The sequence below is a fragment of the Leptonychotes weddellii genome, chromosome 6 (genome assembly GCF_054177405.1).
Source record: "Leptonychotes weddellii isolate Sample4059 chromosome 6, ASM5417740v2, whole genome shotgun sequence".
Lineage (NCBI taxonomy): Eukaryota > Metazoa > Chordata > Mammalia > Carnivora > Phocidae > Leptonychotes > Leptonychotes weddellii.
Genome location: NC_138374.1, coordinates 36,638,662 through 36,654,114, shown reverse-complemented (window position 1 = coordinate 36,654,114; position 15,453 = coordinate 36,638,662). Strand labels below are relative to the sequence as shown.

At 43.0% G+C, this 15,453-nt stretch overlaps 1 protein-coding gene across 1 annotated transcript in view; it reads left to right on the top strand.

The window, feature by feature from the left end:
* Positions 1-15,453, top strand: part of WDFY4 (WDFY family member 4) — a 236,720-nt gene that overhangs the window by 106,540 nt on the left and 114,727 nt on the right. The gene's annotated exons all lie outside the window — the stretch shown is intronic.

Below are 15,453 nucleotides of genomic sequence, written 5' to 3'. Positions count from 1 at the left end.
CGTACCCCTTCGGATCCCTACTTTTGTATCTTTGGGGTAAATACCCAGTAGTGCAATTGCTGGATCGTAGGGTAGCTCTATTTTCAACTTTTTGAGGAACCTCCATACAGTTTTCCAGAGTGGCTGCACCAGCTTGCATTCCCACCAACAGTGTAGGAGGGTTCCCCTTTCTCCGCATCCCCGCCAACATCTGTCGTTTGTCATGGGGACTGTTTTACTTAAACTTGTTGTAAATTCAACATGATGTTTGGGGGAAGAGAGAAAGGATTTTCCCAGGAGATGAATGTGCCTTTAAGAGAGATGTGTGGAAGCAGGTGGCCCAAATTTGGGGGGGAATTAAGACACATGAGGACTTCTAAAATTAGGCCAGAGGACCTAGAGGGGGTGCGATCCTGATAGTACGTTCTCACTGGCATGGCAGAAGGGCAAGGAGACAGCCTCTGTCAGCAAATCAAGAGAGGAGCTGGAGGGACAAAGCCACTGGAAATCATAGGAAAGAGAAGAGTGATTCAGAAAACCTAAAATCAAGCACTTGATGAGAAATCACAATGCTGTGTTGTTGGAAAACCCCATTGTGTTCAGTGGTGGGAAAAGTCTAGTGAGCAAGTAATTAAATGGGACTATGTGTGAGAGGAATAAAACCACTCGGACACAAATGAAAGTATGATTTAAAAAGAGACTTTGAAAAGTATAAATCCCTCTATGGATGTGAGCACAGTGACTAAGGCCATCTGCTAAATGGAATCTTGGTTTTTGTAATTGCCATGGGCAAGGCTGCCAGTGACTTACTTTCTCCTGATGCTTTTCCAGAGATAACTGACCCTAAAAATAGTGTTACTCTCCCCAGCCTGGCCTTTGAGCTCTTCGTGGTATGTCTGGACTGGAATTATTTCCAGAAAGGACTTCCGTTACTCTATGGTTGTAGATGCATTAGGGAGCAAGAAAGGGAAAAATGATGAGGTCCACTATCTTATTTCTCAAACCCTGAAGTTTCCTTTTTCACTGACGCTGAAGTTACGTAGCATGAATCATAGCCCTGGTCTTGCAGGAAGTGGTGTTCCAATGCCACACCCAGAATGGACCTTCCCAGGGGAGCAAGGTATCCAGGTGATGGAGGTGGGAACACAGCATCGTAGGCTCATGGGAAGGCAGCCAGGCTGGGGCAACACCTGTGTGCATGTGTGTACGTGTGTGCATGAATTGCCCTAGAGGTTTTTTTCAAGTGGTCTGGGCACCCAACCAGGGTGCTCTCTCTCATTTCCACCATCCCTTTGACATACTCGCACATGTGTACACATACACACACACACACACACACACACCATTCTTCAAACAATTGATGTTAGAACCCACTCATCGCATCATCATCGAGAGGTGACCAGGAAGGAGTTGGTTGGAACAAGAAACTCCATATGAGAAGTGAATGTGGACGATAGGTCCCGACAGCAGAGGATTTGAAAGAGCAGCAACATCACCCACACAGCATTACTATCCAGAACAAGAGGGAAGGACAATCACGGGCTGATGGAGACAGTGGCTTTTCTTTTTCCATTTTAAGGAAATCTTAAATGTTACTAGTCTATCGAAAGTCCTTGTTATAGGAGTTTGAAAAATAGAAGTAAATGAACAAAGCAAACACTGATACCTTTAATGATGTTTCTTTACCAAGTGGATCATTTGTGAGACATCCTTATCTTCATAATAGAAGGATAATTAACATCACTAATTATCTAATTAAGTTCATTAAGCATCCACCAACAGTGCACCGTGAAGTTGACATTATGTTCTACTGTCAACAAATGCTTTTGATTTCTTAGGAAGTAATTAAAATGTAAATTAGCATGCAATTATATGCACAGGGGAAGTTTTGAATTAGATATTCATTTCAAAACTGCTTAGAGCAACATAGTTTTTGTTTTTTTCTTCAATAAAAGCAGACATTTTGCTATTAATGGTATATATTAAAGTTGCCATTCTGTTGTTCAGTGTTTGAATCATTCCAGGTTAGAGTGCTTAAATGACACAGAGTATTTAGTTGATAGGTTTGCTACTGTGCTTTGTGCTTTTGCTCTTATTTGATCATTTTATTTAATACATTGGTTTGTTTGTGTCTAAAAAATCACAACTGATTTTTTTTCTAAAAACTTTCTGTCACTTAAATCTCTAGCTGACTTTGCCCTTTAAAGGTGTTTTAGGTCAAGTATTTTAATTTATTCTTTCCATCAGGTTAGATTCAGGGAATGTAATCAGTGGCTCGCTAAACGCAGGTCCCACACAGGCCCTTCCCTACGCAGGAAAGAAGGAAGCCGCACAGAGCAAACTTGTGGTCCAGCCATCCTTGATTGCAAGTTCACATTTCTGGGCTTTTTAGGGTGGCTCCTTGGTTTCTGATGAAATATTATAACTTAATTTATTATAATGAGATATTATAACTTTTGTGCTAAATACAGCAACCTCATCAGATTGGGACCCTTCCTGAAACATCACAGAGTCCCCAGACATTTGCTGGAAAAGAAAGTCCCAAGACAGAAGCCACCATGCCCAAATCCCCAAAGTTCTCATTTTTCAAACAATCCCAATTAAATCCTGGACTGCCCATGTTTTATTAAAGCTCATGGTTTATTGTCAGAGCTCAGTGGGTTGGATGCCCACCTCCCCCATCTTCTAGTATGAAGATACTGGGCGATTTGAGCATTGACCTGATGTTATTTGTTTAGTGAGGAGGAAAAGTCTCTGCTGATGGTATTGAACATCCCCAATCACTTTCTGGATGATGTTTCCATGGATGGATTTAGGTGTTGCCAGATCCAGGCCCCTCAGTTTTGTGTGAACGAGATTTCAAATAAATGTAGAGAGAATACGATGGCATAAGAGAGGCTGTCCCTTGTTCTCTTAAAAGGGTCGATGGCAGGGTTTGGCCATGAGTAGAACCTGCTGAACCACTAGCTGCTCATCATTGTGGGTGCAGACATCCCTATAGTCCAGGCAGAGAGAAGCTGGTCTCCTGGGACAGGTGGGGGACAGGGAGCATGGTACAGGGACTGGTGGGTGGACCTGAGATTGGCTGAACTATGACAAGCAGTGACATCATGCCAGAGGAAACCCACATAGGGCTCTCCATAGAGATAGGCAGTTTTGGGGGTGGGCCCTGACTTCTGTTCCAGCTAGCAAGCTGTGAGCTGTGGGGTGGTCTCTGCCTTCGTTCTCATTTGTCAGTCCAGAAGGGGCTTCCTTTTTCCCATTCATGTAAAGGATAGTGGCTATGTTAGTGGAGACCTTGGCCTGATCGAGGGATCCCACTGCTAAAATCAGATGATGCTGACCTTCTTCAAGTAGACAGCAAGCACCTACCTCAGCGAACAGATAGAATTTTCTCTACCAGAATTTTCCCCTCAACTGTTTATTCCTAAAACTTACCTTAAACTGTGATCTGCTATACCATGTCTTCTTAAGAATGCAAAGTCCACACAACAAATGAATAATTGATACGAACATGGCTTCATCCCTTGGCTGGCTTGCGGTCCTGCCTCTTGCTAATCACACATTTCCTCATCTGTGACTGGCACAAAAGGGTGGCAGCGTCACCGTGCTCCACAAATGTACCATGACACCAAGGGCTCTCCCACCTGAGAGCGGTCCAAAGCCACACCTGAGTGCTTTTCTGGTCATTCAGCCTCACGAGAAATGGGGCTAAAGTTGCTTTTGGCAGCAAGATGATAGCTTGAACCTTCTCCAAGAGAGCAGGCACTGAGGTTATGCAAGTTCCACAAATCAATGGAATATGCTCAACAGCAGGTCCTGACCACTGCCCTTTGAAAGGTGCATTGAATCTAAATTATGTTTGAAAAGTCTTTAGGGACATCTTTCTCCAAAGATGTCTATCCAAACAGAAACATCTAGTCTGAAAAAGTTAACTAGATCTTCTCCTTCTCCTTCTGCTATTTATTTTCTGATTTTCTTTCTTTCTCTTCTTTAGTATATTTTAAAGATTTTATTTATTTGAGAGAGTGAGCAAGTGAAGGGTGGGGCAGAGGGAGAAGCAGACTCCCCGCTGAGCAGGGAACCCAATGCTGGGCTCAATCCTAGGACCCCAAGATCATGACCTGAGTCGAAGGCAGACACTTAACCAACTGAGCCACCCAGGGACCCCTCTTTTGTAGTATTTTTATTATAAAATCAGGCTATGTTCATATGCCATTTATGATGGGTGTCATTGAGGATTGTTTCAAAGTAACTTGAGGTCCAAGTCTTCAGCCCAATACCCAATATTTTAATGTACATAAATATCTCATCCCATGCAATTCAACAACACATGAATTTATTGAATAGACATAGCATTCCTCACTAAAAATACAGAGATGAATAACCCATGAGCCCCATATTTAAAGAATCCTTGTGCTGTTTATTGATCTCCCTACTTAGATGGCATCTAAGAAGAATCACAGTAGACGGGTTTCTGAAAAAAAAAATGTCTATAGGTCAAGATTTTGTAAATTGAAACAGAATTGAAATTAATTTAGGAATGTGGCAATTTAAAGGAATCCTAGGTTGAATCCTTTTGAAAACTGAATATAGTCCTTTACTTTAAAGACAAATTATACCCAGGAATCTATTTTGAGGTTCGGATTTTTGTATATTAGATTTCCTCATGTGAGAGGCACCTGCATTCCAAAAACTAATGTGGTATTTGAGGGGAAGGTATCGTCATCCTAAGAAATGCTTTCAATTTTGAAAAATTATGACCTAAGGATGGGGGAAACACATTTTTGTTTACTTCTCTAAATATGAGTTTTTAAAACTTAAATATACTCATCAATGCAAAAATGCTTTGAGTTCATGAGACAGAAATGTCCCCAACTCTATAAATGAGAAACCGGCAGATGGTCGTGGAGAGGAGGAGCGCAGGGCCCTCCCAAGGTGATGCTGCCATTCACAACCCGCTAGGGCCTGCTCCCAGCTTGGCCGCCAGGCGCCTGCCATGTGAGTTACAGCCGCCTTCTCGCCCTGGGACCCATCTATTATGAGAAACCATTTTGGTTAATTAAAAAAGTGTTTCGAAGTCTCAGAACAGGAAGTTCTGAAATTTTCTTCTCTTTGCTATTGCCGATGGGGGCTGGTGTCAACTTGGCTCCGTGGCCTGGAATAAGAGGGAGGGTGGGGACAGCAGAAGGAAGCATGGCCGTCCAGTCCTGGGGGCCTGGGAGAAAGGTTCAGAGGTTCTCGGGTGCTGGTTGATCTACTAATTAGGGGTGACGAAGGGAGTAGCTGAGGTTGTTGAGTAAAACAAAAGTGCAATTGAATGAGCGTGTGTCTGATCAGTTCTTACAGATGGTCCCCAACTCATGGATTTCTATGTTTTGGAGCTTCTGTATGGGCTGGGGTGCCAGGTGAGGTGTCTGCTCTTGGTTTCGGGAAAACAGAACTATAAGTGAAAGGGAATAGATGAGAAAATATTAGATAGTGTGACATAATCTGAAGGAAATAGATAATGTGCTAGAGACTGCCTTTTGATCACTGTGGGTTGGAAGCGATGGTGAAGTCGAGAGGAAAGAGGAACCATCCAGCATCTGGGGGATGTGGACTGCCAAAACAAAGCCAGCTAGTGCCAAGGCTTGACGGTGGGAGTGAGTTTGTATATTGGAGAACAGAGAGAGAGAGAGAGAAGTCCGTATATCAATGGAGCATGGAGCTCAAATGGGAGAGTGGTCCAGGAGGAGGGTGCGGTGTAGGAACCAGTTGTCATGTGCCCTTCCAGCTTCTCTGGAGGATCAGAAAATATGTCGGCGTCTATGACTCCATCTGCATCTACATTTCCATGTCTCTCTCATCTTTAAGCACACATTTCTTTTCCAGACATTCCCTCTTTCAACGTTCTATGCACATTCATTGATTTCCTCTTATATCCCAGGCCCTTGGCTTAAGGCCAGTGGATACAGTCCCTGACCTGGGAGTCCAGCCTTCTAGGAGGATGAAAAAATTACATTGTAACAAGGGGTTAAGGCTCAGGAGGTGCCCAGAGGAGAGGGGGCCTCACTTGGGCTTTTTGGAAGAGTTTGAACTAGAGGAGGAGGAGGAGGAGGAGGAGGAGGGAGAGGAGGAAGGATGTGAGGGAAGATTGGTAGGGAGGAAGGGGCCCCTCCAGGTGCAGAGGGACAGTTGTGACCATCTGCCTTGTGGCTCAGCTGCTAGTCTGGCTTTAGTAAAATATCATATCCAGTTTATCTTAATTTCATGTATTTATTTATATCCTGATTCACTCCTCAGAGGATTTATGGTACCTTTAGATGAGGATGCATGTAATAAAATAAAGAAATGAGATCAGGAAAAATAATAATAGAAGAAGAAAGCCAATTCCTGGGGAATGAAGATCATAAACATGCAGTCTATAAAGAGTTACAGTCAAGCATCCACGCTGTACTCTAGCTTTCTGGCTGCCCTTGTGGGGAAGGAGGCGACATAGTTCGTACATTTATTCCCCACCCATCAGTTACGCTTCTGCCAAGAGGTGGAAGTGCCTGAGCACAGGGACAGAGGGAGAACAAAGCAGATGGCCCCGCCCAGCACCTCCTTGCCACCTCCACTGTGAGTTTTTTAAAGATCCGATCTGACCCTGTCCTGTCCCTGATCAAAAACCAGCATGTCCAGGAGGGGACCCAGACCCACAGCCACACTACAGGAAACCTGACCTCACTGCTTTTCTCAGCCCACCCCTCACCCCCGTCCCGCACCGTCTGCAAGTCAGACCCACTTCTGTATTTTGTTATAACACACCCTGTCTTCTCCCATCTGTACTGTTGGGCAAATGTGGGCCTGTCTGCCTGGAAGAGCCACCCCCCTTCATAGGACCAACTGCTTAACCTGGACTTTAAATACCGTGCCCCTTCTGAAAGCCTGCCAAGCCCTCTCCAGCCTGGCTGGGGCCCTGCATAGCCACAGCTCTATTTGTCCTCACAATGGCTGCAGGTGTTAGGACCCAGCCTGAGGGACAAGGAAGGGTTGGTGTTGATTATGTTACCTGTGAGCCGCATACAGCCCCACCGTGGGTGCCTACTGGCCAGTCCTGGTATGACCCCCGAGAGAGCTGAGGTGAACAGGTGTGCGCAGCATCAAGGAGGACAGGAATAAGGTCAGGGCTGCCTTCAGGTAACTCCTGCTGTGGGTCCCCATTGCAACCAGGGCCCCCCTGAGGGCTCAGGCCAGGGGTTTTGCTCTGGAGGCGGGCAGTGACAGGGTAGTCCTGGCCAAAATGGCCTTGGCTCTCTTCTTAAAGCCTAAAGAAGGAAGCCTCCCTATAAACTGCAGCTGCCATTTGTTTTCTCTCTCTCTGAAATGTTAGTTGCTGTGTGCAGGCTGCTTCCATGCTAGGCATCATCTGGAGAGAAAGAAGCCATATGAGTTTACCAGGGCTGCCATAACCCAGCAGTGCAGACTGGGGGCTTCACCAGCAGACATCTCTTTTCTCACACTTCCCATCCGTCTGAGCTTTGTGGTGGCCCTGACACCCAAGAAGGCGGTGAAGAGGAGGGGGGAGGGTGGCTTCCTTGAGAAGGCCTGGTACCTACGATTCCAGAGCTTTTGTCCTTTTGCTACACTGGAGTGTTTTGTTTGTTTGTTTTTAAGTAGTCATGCTCCTTGTACTCATGACAATTGAATTTAATAAAAGCATCACAGTTCAAAAAAGACAAATTAGAAACCACCGTTCATCTTAGAAATTAATATGTGAGTGAATTTAACGAGAGATGAATTGAGCTGTGGTGATCTGGTCCCTCCTCAGCCACTCTGAGCACCAGTTGTTTGTCATTATTGCTGGAAATATGATTATTACCCCAGTATTGCTTGACATTTATTAAGAATCCAGGGGCTATGTCTCCATAGCAGAGAAATGTACAATTATCTGGGCACTTGGAGGAAAGAGCATTTCCTGGCCCGAGTCGTCCGAGTAGATATCCTGTAAAGACCCCTTGACCATGACCGTGCCTTGTTCACTGGGCATACACCCCCTCTTCCTATCAGTCTGCTAACATTTGATGGGTGCACATGTAGATATTATACGTGGCTTACCACAAACATGGAAAGCATTTAATTGCTTTTGTCAGGGAACCCAAACCGGGTCTCCACCAAGGACTTACATTTAACGATAGATGTGTCAGCCTTATACAGAGAAGGCATAACAGAAGAACTTTATTGAATGTTTCACAACCAGGAAAATACTGAATTTCAGATGGGTTTAAAGTGCAAGGGGCATGAGGACCAGACTCATAAGTGTTGCCACTGACCCTGAGGGTCGCCTAAATCCTGACCCCATGGAGTGTCCCACTCCTGGCAGGGAATTACCAGCTGCAGAGAATTTGGCCGGCAGAGTGACAAGGGTCTATGAGCTGCATTTCAGTCTCTCAAACTTTGATTGTTGCCTCTCTTTTCCTGGCCCTTGGGAACAGAGATGGACAGTGTCCCTGAGGAGATTATTCTAATCGGGGGAAGGGGCTGGTGGGAAACGAGCCACTGTAATTCAAAATTCTGCTTTCAGAGGGTTCCGCTCTGCCATGGGAGCCCTGAGGAGGCGTTCCAGGAAAGAGCAGAGTGTTCATGATGGTTTCATGTTAACTACAAAGTGTGCACACAGACCCAGTTTCTTCTGTTGCTCACTGCCACCCGGTGACATTGCACTGTTAATCAAATCTCTCATCCTCTCAGCCCCCACCAATGGAGGAGAGGGGACCGGTGAATGACAGTGAGAGTGACCAATGAGAACATGAGATCCGGGGGCTGGGGGGGGAGTCTCTTCCACATGTGGTTTCATTCCTGCCTTGGTGAATGGAAGTTCACCTGAGTTTGATTTGAACCTGTCTCTTTTTCCTTTGGCCAGAGACAGTCAGATGTTAAAGGAATCCAGATCTGACATTAAAATCAAACAGCATGGTTATTGCTTTTTCTTTGTGGAATTAGTAGTGAATACTTAGAAACTTCAAAAAATTGTAAAGAAGACTGATTACAGTGGAATCATGTTATATAGAGTTAAATTTAAAAATAAGTTCATGAAATGAAAATCAAGTTGTCAATGATACTCTTAAAATTCCCTTATATTATTTATCAAGAACAATACCATTTATGACTTTGTGAATTCGGTACCATCCTTCTATGTATCCACCAGGCAGCTTTTCACCACTTTGGGGATTAATTACTATTTCTTTGTTAAGTGTCTGATGAAGTGGTTGGCTCATGCAATTAGGAGGAGCAAGTTTTACCAAAAATTATTTGTCTTTAAACATGAGAATTACACTTAGTAAAATGAGTTGTTTACACCCAAGGGAAATGTGGGACTATGTGCGACTGGGGGAATAGTGACTCATATCTTCCATCTCAGTTTCATGATGGGGTTTAGGTGGAAAGGTTGTGAGAATTTCATTGTATTTTCTAATACACTTTTTACTTAGGAATACCTTTCATATACTTTTCATGTTCATATTCAGTACTGTTATATACTCCTCACCCAGTTTCCCCTGTTGTTAACATCTTATATTACCATGGTGCCTTTGTCAGAGTGAAGAAACTGACATTCGTGCCTTGCTAGTAACTAAACTCCAGACCTTATTTTGCTTTCACTAGTTTTCCCACAAACCCAGGATCCAGTCTGGGGCAGCACATTACATTGAGTTACCATGTCTCCTTAGGCTCCTCTGATGTGTGACAATTTCTCAGACTTTTCCTTGTTTTTCATGACCTTGACAGTTTTGAGGAGTACTGGTCAGATATTTTGTAGAATGTGCCTCAATTTTGGTCTGTTTAATATTTTCTCATAATTAGCTTGGGGTTGTGGAGCTTTGGAAGGAAGATCACAGAGAAGAAGTGTGCTTCTCGTCACATTGTGTCCGGTCAGAGGCGCGTGACATCCATGTAACATCATCACATGGTCATGGTGGTGTCTGCCAGATTGCTCCGCTGCAGAGTTCCTATTGTTCCCCTCCCATACTGGATTCTTTGGAAGGAAGTCCTTAAGTCCAGCCCACCCTTAAGGGTGGCCTTCTGGCGAGGGAAACATCTACATATATTATTTGAAATTCTTCTGTCCCATTATTTATTTATTCAATCTTTTATTTGTATCAAGAGGGACTCACCCATATTTATTTTATAATTTGGGCTATAATCCATTAAGCCTGTTATTTATCTTGTGCTCAAATTGCTCCAGCTTTTTGCTGAGAGTATTTATTTGACCTCATACTTGCTTTCACTGTAGCCCTCTTGATATTTTTTCACTGATCACAGAAATGAAGCCATATGAATTTTATGTGTTTTAATGCATCCCACTGTAATCATTCTAACATTTTTGGAGTGTGTATTACTCAGGATAAATTATGTTATGTTGCAGTAACAAACACCCCCAAATCTAGTTGTCCTAAAATAGCAAAGGCATGTTTCTCACTTGTGCTGCAAGTACTGTGTGAGTTGGCCAGAAGTCTACTATGCCTTGTCCTCACTCAGAGACACTGGCTCATGGAGCAGCCATCATCTAGAACATTGAGTGTTGCTGTGGCAATTAAAAAAGAACTTAGCAAATTGCTCGTGAGCCCTTCAAGCTTCTGCACACTTCTCCCCAGCACACATAGCTCAAAGGTAGCAGGAAGGGTAACCATGCCGTGTACCTACAAGAGGAGAGAACTGGAAATATTTGGCAAACAGCACTATTGGACTAGCATACTGTATTTTCTTTTAGGTTTTCTTTTCTGTGCAAATTCATGGATTTAATTGTTGTTGTTATTGTTAGCATATGATTTTCTAACCTCCTTTTGAAAATGTGAATATATCAAAAACTTGGTTCCATATCATTAAATCTTTTTTGACACCAGGGCTGCAGTAAGACATCTGGCCAGAGTGGCAAAAGGAAGCTGAAATCCAGCCTTTGTTCCAGTATTCAAGTCATCCATCCAGGCCTAGAACAGTGTCTGCCCAAAGGGGACACAAAGGTGTGATGTGAGCTAGTGGTGGTCCTTTGAGAGAGCATGATTTATGTTGACTGCTTAATACTCTCTCATTGAGGATAAGCCATTCTTCCATGTGTTGATATTTATGTTGTGTCATTTTGTGCTACTATAAATAGGATGGTGGAAAATCTTGTCAGTGAATATTCGTGTATGTATCTTATAGTTTGCAAGAGATTACTAGCAATGAAAATGGCGAGGATTCAAAAGAGATGTGCAGCATATCAGCCCTCAGTAGATACAGCCCAGGTGAAGAGTTTAGTCCCAGACCAAGCATGTGTGGTGCTCAGCTGGAGAGCCCAGGACCTCTAACTGTAATCTTGGTCCCAAGTTCCTGAGCAGGGTCTGAGGGGCTGCCTTCAGATGTTGGCCTTCCTTGTGTTTGCGAGGCCACACAGCTGTGATTACAGGGCTAATGATGCTTCAAACAGACAAGTGTAACGACCGTCATCAGTGGACAGTGGGTACTTCCTGTGACGCACTGTGGCCAAGAGGATCACCAGCAGCTGGCCAGCCCCAGGGGTGCCCTGGCAAAGGCAGACCCCACCAAGCTGAGGTCAGCTCACTTACAGGTGACCCTCCAATAGGATGTGCCCCATGCCCCATTCCAAGATCTGGTCTGGATCCTGTAGCCAAACCCTTCCCTAAGGAGGCACAGGGAGAGCAGGGCATAGGCTCTAAACCAGATCTACATCCCTCTCAAATCTCCAAACGGCCTTGTGAGGCCCTTTGTTCTACTTCAGAGGTTCTCAAACTCTTTAACACACAGGCAGTTGCTAAGCAAAGGCTATTTAGTTCCGATAAGCGATGCAGAGCTCTGCTCTGAATTTGTCCCTGATCAACGTACCACATCCACGGCTGCCCAGGCAGATGGGCCTCTGCCCTTGAACTGACCCAAATCGCCCACCTCCTGTCTCCACATCCTGAGCATGACAACTTTCCAGAGCATGAAATGTCTCACAGGCCAACAAGAAAGTAACGTTTGCCTGGCACTGTGGAGACACAACAGGAGTGGAAATGCAAGTCAGGGAGACACACAAGATGGCAGCGTCCAGGAAGTCATCTACCAGTGCTGTGCTTCCTTGGAGTGTTTTGTTGGCGTCTCCTACCCTTTTACTCTTCTGTAAAATGGGAACAATCACAATACAGATTTGTCAGAAGACTAAACATTAAACGTGATAATGCATGTGGAAACTTCTTTGTCAGGGGTAAAGTGTTAGGTCCTTCTTTTCACCTCTGAGCATGAGGAGCCTCTTCCTTCCCAACTGTTCAGATGGACCTCTGTTGGGCTGCCAGTCCTATCCTCTCTTGCTTATCTGTAGAACCTGCACCATCAGGGACCTTTTCCTCTGCTTTTCAACCTTCTCCCACCTACTGCCAAGCTCCCTGCAGCCTGGTAATACATTTGAGTCATGTTCTTCTCCCTTTTATCGTGTGACTCTGCTCCACCTCTGTTTCTCTTCTTCCTGAGTCAAGTTTCTTGAATGAGTTGCTTTATACTCCTTATAGTCCACTGTCTTATCTCTACATTTCTAGCTGACTCGTTGCTGTCTCATCATTCCTCTGAAATAACTCACAGAAGTTACCAATGACCAATTTCTGCAGACACATCCCATGGACATTTTCAGGCCTCATCTTACAGGACTTCTCTGGTGCATTCACTGTGGTTACATGGCCCTTGGCTTCCATGACATCTCTTTCTGATTTTCCTTAAACCTCTCTAACCTTTCTCCTCCTGGCCTGAACTTCACTAAGTGTTTTCTAGGTCTTGTACCTTGTCTCATAGGTTTCCTCTCTGTACTTACTCTCCGTGAGGGAGCTTATCATCTCTCAGGGTTTGCCTAACATCTGGTTGCTCATGACTCACAAATACATCAACCTTGGACGTCTCACCTGAGCTTTATTCTAGGGAGGTGCAGCTGTACCTCCAGCACTTGAAATTCAGCAACTCCTCACATCTGTAAATTTACACTTGCTCTTTCTCTTGTTTTTGTGATCGCTCTTAATTTTGATTAGTTTAGTTTATCTAATTTAGTTCATTAGGCAAACTGGAAATATTGGAGAAATTCTTACCATCTCATACAGTCACCAATTCCTACCGATTTTATGTTTCATATAGTTCTTGAATTTGACTTTTCCACTTCACTCATTCCACCATGTGATGCCCCACTGTCATGGTAGTGTCCTAAGAGGGCTCCCTACTTCCAGTCTTGCCTTCATTAAATTCATTTTTCAAATTGCTGTAAGAGTGAGTTATCAGAAATGCTAATGGACCACATCAGACTTCTATTTAAAACCCTCCTTTAAGATACAGCTAAAGCAACATCTCAACCACAGAGCCTTCTCTGAACACGATTCAGGACAAGGTCCCCTCTTCTGTGTGCTTATTAGGTCCTGTGTTACCATGTCCTGTGCAGAGCGCTGGCTCAACATTGGTCATGGCAGCTCATAACCATCCATCTCTTCCATTAGACTCCATAAAACCGGATATGAGGTTCATCTTTGTACTCCAGTACCTGGAAAATAGTAGGTGAACAATGAATATTTTCTGAACTTAACAATAGAGAGCAAATTTGAAATTAGAAATGAAGTATCTGAGCAAGGTTGTAAACAACCCTGGGCTATAGCTATTGTAGATGGGATATTTATTTGAAGAGGAAAGATGATTTATAACTTAACTCATACAGCATTTTATCTAATTGTGAAGTTTGAAGAGACCATCTAGGTCAACTGTTTGCAACTGATCTTATCCATGACCTACACACAAATAGTCTCTTTGGGTGACCCTTTTCAGTTTACAAAGTACTGTCAGCCTACAGTCTCATCCTCTCTTTATAACATCTTTTCATATGCCTTGCTGAAGTCTGCCTGCCTGAAACTCCTTCGCTGGTCCCACTTAATTCTCTGGGGCCATCCACACAAGGCCCGTCCCTTTTTGGCAAGATGGCACATGTGCTATTTGACTGGAGCTGCTTTGTGTCCAAGTGTTCCCCAAGAGTTCTCTTCTCCTGCTGCATGTCTCCAGGGCATCATATTAGAAAGAAGTCTGGGCTTTTGCCTTAGATGTAAAATTAGTCAAATTTGTCAGCATTTTATGTCACTTGCGATGCTCATAAGGATTGCTTTACTTATAAATGTGTATAAACATGTGTAGACAGCAATATTAAAGAAAGTTTTGCAAAAAAAAGGAAATAAAAGAAAACAGAGGAATCATCCTATTCCCACTACTCCAAAACTGTAACTGGGGTTTTAAAATTGTATTGTTTTCATATTTTTGAGTCTTTGCTGATAAACATTTTTTTATCTTATCAAAATACAATATACATAGAAAAAAGTGCTCAAATCACAAATACACAGATTTAAGAATTTTAACAGAGTGAACATGTGACCAGTACCCAGATAAAAAAATGCAGCAGTAATGGCAACCCAGAAACACTGCCAAACCATGTCTCATCCTAATCACTAGTCCTCTCTTTCCACAAAGTAGGGACTATTCTGGCATCTGATATCATACATTAGTTTTTCACATTGTTACTTTTTTGTAAATGAAATAACACAGTATATATACTTTTCTCTGGCTTATTTCACTCCAAACTATATTTGTGCAATTTATCTGTGTCATTGTATGAAGTAGTAATTCATTCATTTTCATAGTGTTAGCACAATAATTCTCAAAACCTGTTTACCCTCTTAAAAATGATTGAGGACTCCAGGGTGCCTGGGTGGCTCAGTTGGTTAGGCGACTGCCTTCGGCTCGGGTCATGATCCCGGGGTCCTGGGATCGAGTTCCGCATCGGGCTCCCTGCTCAGCGGGAGGCCTGCTTCTCCCTCTCCCACTCCCCCTGCTTGTGTTCCCTCTCTCGCTGTGTCTCTCTCTGTCAAATAAATAAATAAATAAATAAATAAATAAATAAATAAATAAATAAATAAAATGATTGAGGACTCCAAAAAGCTTTTGATTATGTCGACTGTATCTATTGATAGTTATCACATTAGAAATTAAAACAAAATTTAAAAAGTAGTGCCTTTATTAATTCATTTAAAAACAACAGTAATAAACCCATTATATTTAAACATAAATAACACTTTTAATGAATACCTTTATTTTTCAAAACAAAAAATTTTTAGAAGAAAAGTATTGTTTTATATTTTTGCAAGTCTCTTTAATAACTATTTGGCTTAGTAACAAGACAGCTGGATTCTTGTATCTGCTTCTTTACTCAATCAGTTGTACTATTTTTTTTTTTTTGGTTGAAATATATGAAGAAAATCTAGCCCCCTGAAGATACATAGTTAGAAAAGAAAGGAGCATTTTAATAGCCTTTTCAGAAAATTATAGACATTCTTTGATACTATACCAAAACTCAACAAGTAACAGTTTCTTAAGGGTTAGTTGAAACATTTATCAGTGAAATTTTTGGCCTCTATTACATTAAAATGTATTGATCTATTTTGAACTTTGAATGGGTACTTTAAC